The sequence below is a fragment of the Semicossyphus pulcher genome, unplaced genomic scaffold (genome assembly GCF_022749685.1).
Source record: "Semicossyphus pulcher isolate SPU_LCO1_2020_fin unplaced genomic scaffold, fSemPul1.0.p SCAF_4, whole genome shotgun sequence".
Classification (NCBI taxonomy): domain Eukaryota; kingdom Metazoa; phylum Chordata; class Actinopteri; order Labriformes; family Labridae; genus Semicossyphus; species Semicossyphus pulcher.
Window position 1 is genome coordinate 14,698,364 of NW_027211715.1, and position 7,720 is coordinate 14,706,083.

The following is a 7,720-nucleotide window of genomic DNA, read 5'->3' on the forward strand; positions in this document are numbered from 1 at the left end:
AGGGCCTCAATGCCAGCGGTGTCCGATTTCAAACGCCTTTGAGAGACGGGGTATTTTTACAGAGAAAAAAATACAGCTGTAACGTCGTCCGATGGCCAATGCGACAGAAATACCTAATTCCAAAGCGCAGTTTTGGGAAATGTATTTACAACCCCTAAAATGCAGTAGCGCTGTGAGCACTATGTCGTCTAGCGGAAGGCTATCCTAAGAAAGTTACCTGCGATTACACAGCAGCAGCTTGACGAGATGGCACGATAAATGCTAACGAGCTCAGCCAATGGGAAAGCGTATATGCTTGATTGACAGCAACAGCAGCCATCGAAAGGCTGTAAATCCAATTTGTACCCGCCTTCTTCTTGACGCTCACTTTCCCTGTGTGCTCAGGGAGGCTGGCTGAGGGGGGCTCCAACATGCCCGCTGACATCATGTTATTACTTAGGTTGCTGTGTCCTCTTCTCCTTTTTCCAAACAAACAACAATATTTTTATCCTCCGGCTTATAATTATTCTATTTCATAACAATAACAACAGCAGCGGTAAACTAAATTAGAAATTCAAATTGTTTCGGCTTTTTTTTAAAAAAAAAGAGCATTTATATTATGTTACACATAAAACGAGCTCCGTTACCAGAGCTAACTACTATTTCCTTCTCTATATCATGAAAACTGACATAATGTTTTTCAAATATATTATTTAAATTTCCTAATTTATGTGTTATTACAAAGAGAAAGTAGGCCTATTCAGACCCCCCTCCTTTTTTTTCTTTATTTGTAAACCAGCACTTTAATGCAAATAGTTTGTTAAAATTAACATGGTTACAAACATTGTCCAAAATAATGACTTGACTGATGATGACTATTTTCACGAGGACTGCAAACAACATTGCTTTTTTTTTTATTGTTGATTAATCTGGGGCTTATTTCAACTAAGGTATTTTGTTGTACACAAAATGCCAGAAATGTCCAAAAATGCTCATTATAAAGAGAGCCAATTGGGGTTTTATTCAGAATTCTTGTTTAATCCAACCAGCAGTCAAAAACAAAGATATTCAGTTCACTAATTGTCAAAAAAGAATGAAACTCCACAGAAGCTGGAACTAGTACATGTTTGGCATTTGTGCTTGACAACTGACTGAAATAACTAGATGCTCAAAGTAGAAAGGATTAATTTTCGAACTGACAAATCTATTAATGAACTCATTGGTTCTGCTGTAATTTCAAAGAGGCCATTCTTTTTGTGAATGAGCTGTTAAACATAAAACCAACACCACCCCTAGTAGCCTAACTGCCTGCTCCAGAGCAGAGTGGAGAGGAGGGAGAGCACAGAGTGTAGGATCACAGAGAGAGGGGAGGGGGTTGTGTGTGTGTGTGTGTGTGTGTGTGTGTGTGTGTGTTTGTGTGCCTGTGTGTGTGTGCGTGCCTGTGTAAATGTGTGTGTAAGTGTTTGGGGGGGTTCAGAGAAAACATTTCAAACAGGGAGGGCACACCGGATGATTACTGCAAATGTGTCTTTAATGTTGAAATGCTGCTTTTAAAAGAAAACAACGGCAATAGATAGACATTTAAAAATAACAGCAGTTTAAAAGCCATGATGGTGATGAACTACTTACAATGGAATAAGATTAGATGACCCTCACATGTAACTAATGCCTTTATTCAATATGCACGCAGCATCCCTCTCACAAAAAAAACACACAATAACCACTCTTTTGAAAAGTGTAGGTAGGTGTTAGACAGCTGTTGTTTTTATCCTGAGGGCAAACCTCGTCAAAGAAGAGGGAAGTCAAGATAACCCTCCTTTTTTTTCCGGTCTACAACCTCCAAAATTACCACGTTATACTGACACACATTCTAGACGTGTAAAAATGTAGAAAAATTGAAAACAACAACACAGGAAGCTTCAGTTAGAGAAATAATTTCTGAGCGCACAGTTATCTCTGTTGACCACTACAGAGGCCACAGTGACTCAAGTATCTTTTGAGTCATTATGTGGGCAGGATGCCACGTCTTGGTAGTAAGCTGTATAACTAAATTAAGACATGGCAAATGCTATTTCTTCAAAGCCTCATGTTATAAAGCACCCTAATGCCTCATACTGTCTATTTGCACAGAGGTTACCGTTGGGAAGGGGGATTTGCTGTCAATAGGACATATAGGTAAATAATCCATTGGGTGTCCCCTGGGTGGAGGAAAAGCCTCGGCACAGAACATTAATTAGTCTCATGGACCGTCTTAGGAATGTAATGGGGTTACAGCTCGGAACAAACGCACATATGGGCCATAAATACCTCCACAAACATACCATGCACACATTCACATTTGGTCACACACGCACAGGTACTCACACACATTCGTAGAAAGGAAAAGCAAAGACAGCAGTAGCATCAGAAAATAATCCCAGCAATCAAAGAAAGGGCATCTTGAGTTATTTATCAAACACCTATTTGGAATCCGTTCATTGAGGAATGTATTAATCAAAAGATTAGGTTTGAACAGATGGAAACATCTGTTTGGGGAGATGAGTTTCTAGTGGAGGCAGAGAAAATCTCTCATATTCTCGCTTTTTTTTTCCAGTAGACGTTAGGCCTTGAGTAAGAATAGTGCTGTTGTCAGTATTAGCAATGAGGCTTGTAAGCCCTCCAAGTAGTTTGTAGTAACAGCTGGGTCTGACATGGAGAGCATGTACAAGGGCAGCCAGGCTGAAGAGAGGGAGGGGGCGGAAGAAAAAGAATAAAAAAACATATAGAGAGAGGCTTCACCTTAATGAACAGAGTGCATTCAACGGTGACATGAGGTTAAACTGAAATGTGTTGTATAACATGAAACCACTGATAAAAGAAGTGTGCTTCAAAGCCTTTCCCCCCGTGTGACTGTTTGTCATCATACCTTTACTTTTATTTATTTAGGGTGGCAGCATTTTCCCATGAAGCTGAGGGCAAAAGCTGGCTTAACATGTTAGTCCTGATTTTTAGCAGTGCATTTTTACATTGGGCTGTTATAAAATGTGCCGCCCGGAACATTCAAACATTAAAATAATACGATCCACTATTTTACTTCTTTCACAATGAACACATTCATAAAATTGACCCATAAAAGCTCAATTCTCATGCTGACATTATGACTCATTATCTCTGGCTAATCTACCGCATGCTAACCTAAAAGCTCAAAGCATCATTATAGAGGAGGAACCACACAAAAACACAAACATGTCATCGGTAATCTCTAAAATTCACAGTACAATGGACGGTTAAAGGCAGAATGGGGAGGGATGCTGTCACACATGCCCTCGATGATTCCTTCGAGCCATTCCCAGCTTCATATCTGTAATTAACAACAGATGCACATGGAAAATTAGCATATGTTTGGCACATTGGTGCTAATCGGTCATATATTCGTGCATATTAATGACATATCTATGTATGTACACTTATTTTGAATCGCATAGATTCGCACGAGGAATAACAGTGTATTGTGGTGTAATAGTGGCTTAATCCTCTTTGTGTTTTTAATCAATAATGCTTTGTGGAGAACAAATAAAGAGGCCAATCCTGCATCTAATAATAGAAGCCTCTCATATGTCACTTAAACTGCTTTAGTGTCCAATCAAAAAGCACCGCTTTGGTTTCAGTGCTAGCTACCTGCCTCTTATACACCTTCAGCCCTCATTGCCATCCTGCTCCACTCAAAGGAAGCCAGTCATGCAAGCCAAACCACATCGCCAGGTTATATCACACACAACCATAAGGCCGTAAACATACAGTATAGGCAGCACACATAACGCACACGGCGCTCGATGGTGAGGCAAGCTGCTCACCTCGCTCCATACTGAGCCCCTCACAGCCTGTAATAGTAGAGGCTTAGGTTTGGGTGGGGGAAGGGCAGAGGTGCACAGGTTTCTGATCAGACAAGAAAACTAGGCCAAGACCAACAATCCCTCTCCCTGAACAGCCTCGGCTCCTCCTAAATGCTGCAACTTTGTTACAGGGTCGTGACAATCACTTGTCATTAATGGAGAAGCAATGGAGGGATTTTGAGCCACAACACGTGTATTTAGAGGCATAACAGCTTCTCATAGCCGGGGCATGATTCATGCTTCCTTGCCCCTTTGGAAGCTGTCCTCCAATAAGAGTTAGAGGCTGGGGGTAGGAGCGGATAGATTGATAGTGTTGGCTGAGTGCCCATGCTCTGAGTCTATCTGTGCTGAAGGGGAGGAGACAGGGGGAATCTATCTGTTGTGCTCTCTGTGCTCATGATAAACTGACTCCCGTCAAGCTTCTTCCCCCTATTACAGCTCGCCTGGCAGAAAACACCCAAAGTCGCCCAGACTTCCAACATGTTCGGAAAACAATAAAACGTGTGGAGAGAGGAGTGAGTGATTTAAACGTGGCAATAATCCACAAGGTTATGCTATCCAGCTTTCAGCGAAAACATAAGCGGAGCAACTGTTTTGGAACAGAGTGAGGACAGCATATCTTCCTGATTTCAAGCAAGTGTTCAAAACAGCCAAACTCAAAGGGACACGATGAACCCAGATTTCACTTCATCCCAAACGGGACCATCGCCAGCAGAAAAAAGCAATGTCTGCCTCCCTTGTCCTGGAACTGTAATTCCCACAGAGCAGCACAGTGAGAAAGAAAATGAGTTTGAGGGATTGTCCATGACATTAATCCTCCCAAACACTACAGTTCCAGATCCAATACAGAGAGACGGACACAAAGCAAATCAACAATCTATTTACTGCAGGAAAAACTAAACCAACAACCCCTCTGACTTGTGTCTGCTCTCATTTGACCACGGCTGACTTTCCTTCCTCTGTTCTCTCTCTGCTGATTTTATGGGACCCCTCCCTGCCATCTTGGATTCCCATTATTGTGCAGTTGTATGGGTGCCCCTGTTCTGCCACCCACGCTTCAGGTACAGGGAACACAACACCAGCTTCCTGTTTACAAAGCCGGGCAACAGAAGCCCCACCAGCAGACTGTACAGGGCAGATAGCAGGCTGTGGTGATGGGAAGGTGAGAGAAAAAGAGAGGCAGAGAAAGTGCAAACTCCAGAGGAGCATTTCTACCTGAGCCAAAAAAAAAAAAACCTCTTCCCCCAATCGGATAATAATACACTAGTCATATATCGAGGGGGAGGTGTGCGAAAAGTCACATGATAACAATCAGATCAGAAGCTGAATTGACTCTAAATCAATTGAAGTAGGCATGTCAGGGCTGCCCAGGACAGGAGGGGGAAGAGAGGGAGTGAAAGGGAGATAGATGTGAGCCCGTGTGGGGGAGGGAAGCAGAGATTGTTGGTGTCGTGGGAGCACTGCAACAACAATAACAGCAGTGTGTGCATGTGTGTACGTGTGTGTGTGTGTGAGTGACATAGTGAATGAGTTGGAGTGGAAGTGGGGATGTGTTATGGCTCACAAAAGTGATGAAATGACATCTCCTTTACCTCAGCGCGCAGCTGCTATTGCAGCAAAGAACACACTGTTGAGATATCTGACCTCTTATTTTCTCTGGTCAGAAGTGTCTGCCTGCCTGTCATGTCCGCCTCTAATTAGCTGTATGAACACAAAGACTACACTGTGTCCATTGCAAACAGAAGCCTGCCCATTGATACCCGTGTCATTTATATTATCTGCATTGAAAAACTTGACTTCATGGGCGTTCACTTGGAGAAAAGACAACAAATCAGCCTCTGAACTTGATATAAATGTGATATGAAGGCTGTTCATTATACATTTATATTCCTCCAAACATCATCCGCCTGTACACATATCATCAAGTGATTGTCTTAAATAACTAGGGTAATCATTTAGGTTACAGCTTCCAGGTGAAAACAGATCCGATATGAAAACTTATAAATTTGACAAATTTCGGGTTGAGGCTTCTCTCTTTCGTTGTTTTCTCTATTTCTTTCATCTCTTTTTCTCCTCCCCTCCCCCCTTTCTTTGCAGATTAGAATTCATTAGCAATCAAAGAGCCTCCAGAGAGCTCCAGCTCTTAATTACCTACTCATTTGCATTTTTGCATATTAATGACTGCAGGGTTTTGGTAGGGTTTTTGCCGCAGTGGTTTAAAGGCACCTCAGTCCTCTGTTCTCCGGGGAGGAGGAGAGATGGCCAGAGGCAAAGCTCCAAGCCTGTCCAATCCCCCCCTCTATCCTTCCTGATGGGAGCTGGACAGAGCAAGAAGAGGGGAGGGGAGGGGAGAGGGGGGTGTTGGCTGAGGGGCATGTGGGACGGGTGGGTGGTGGTGGTGATGGGGGACTACAGGGGTGCACAGGTTAAAGGTCAATGTCCCTTATCAACATAAGAAAGAACACATGTCTTGGGCGCTGCCTAATTATTGTCATATTGAGCAGTTTAAACACCTGATCTGAACAAAATATACCCTGAGAGAAACTGGAAATCTATACTGCAGAGACTGCTCACGTGGGCTTTTATTGAGGACGGCAGCTAGTTTGGATGAAACTCATGTCCCACGGTGTGCAGAGGCAGGGGCATTTTATATCCCAGGAGAAAGGTGTGTACTGGTGAAAACGAGGCTAGTGTGTGTGTGTGTCGCTGTTTTTGCTTTACATTACAGCCTGCATTGTGAGGGCAGTAAGAGGCTCATTTACTGTGAGCCTTAATGACGTTGCTGTGCATGCACATGAACAATTATAAAACCACACCTTGGCGCATAAGCATATAGGCAAACATGTAAACAGAAACAGTTACAGGCGCGTGCACACGCACATGCATGCACAGAGCGAGGGAATAACATAACTAGAGATGCCAGACAACAGCTCCCAGGCATCTCGCAGCCCCTGAAGTGCTGCTGTTCCTCTTATCCAATATGTTTTGACTGCAACAATGATGTCTGTACATGGAAAATAACACCATATCCCACTGTGTTTTTAGATACCATACAAACATAACAATTAATGACTTGGAGCCCCGAGACATCTGGCCGACAGGTTCAACACGACTGAATAAGACATCTCGTACTCTAATGTATCACTCAGTGTGGATTTTATGACATTAAACAGTGTAAAGGCTGTTTTTTTTTGTCCAACAAATAAGAAATATATGAATATACCACATTAATGAGGACTAGCACAATCACATTACAACATACAACATGCAAGACACATGCATGTCTCATGGTGCATCCCTGAAAGCACACTGCTTTCAGAGTGGGCTTAAGTCGACTTAACTGCTATTAGTGGAGCATTATAAAATGTGTGTGTGTGTGTGTAGCCGGGGCCTGAGGACTGCAGCAATGTGTGGGCTGTTGGGGTGGGGTTAATGAGCTGTTCTATGACCTCTGTCACCCCGCAGGATCGCCTCAGGGAAACTAACCGACACAAACAGGAAGACAGGGTGACAACAAGCCCATGGTTGCAGTCTGACGCTGGACTTCTGGGACGAGTCATATTTAGAGCACTAAAGGAGGCCTAACCTCCATGAAGATACATCCTCAAACGAGGCCTTAGCCTCTTATTGTATTCTTTTGTAATCAGGCTAGTTCACAATAATGCTCTATACATGTCAGAAAAAACACAATGTGCCTGCACTATATGTGTTTAGGTTTCGTTTGCAACGCACATTTGGAGTGTAAGCATGGCTGTACGTGTCTACATGTTTATGCATTGGACAGTATGTAGATAGGCTACATGATCTGTGCTGTCATGGTCAGTAAAGAGGGTGAGCGAGCGAGCAAAAGAATGAGAGCAAGAGAGAGA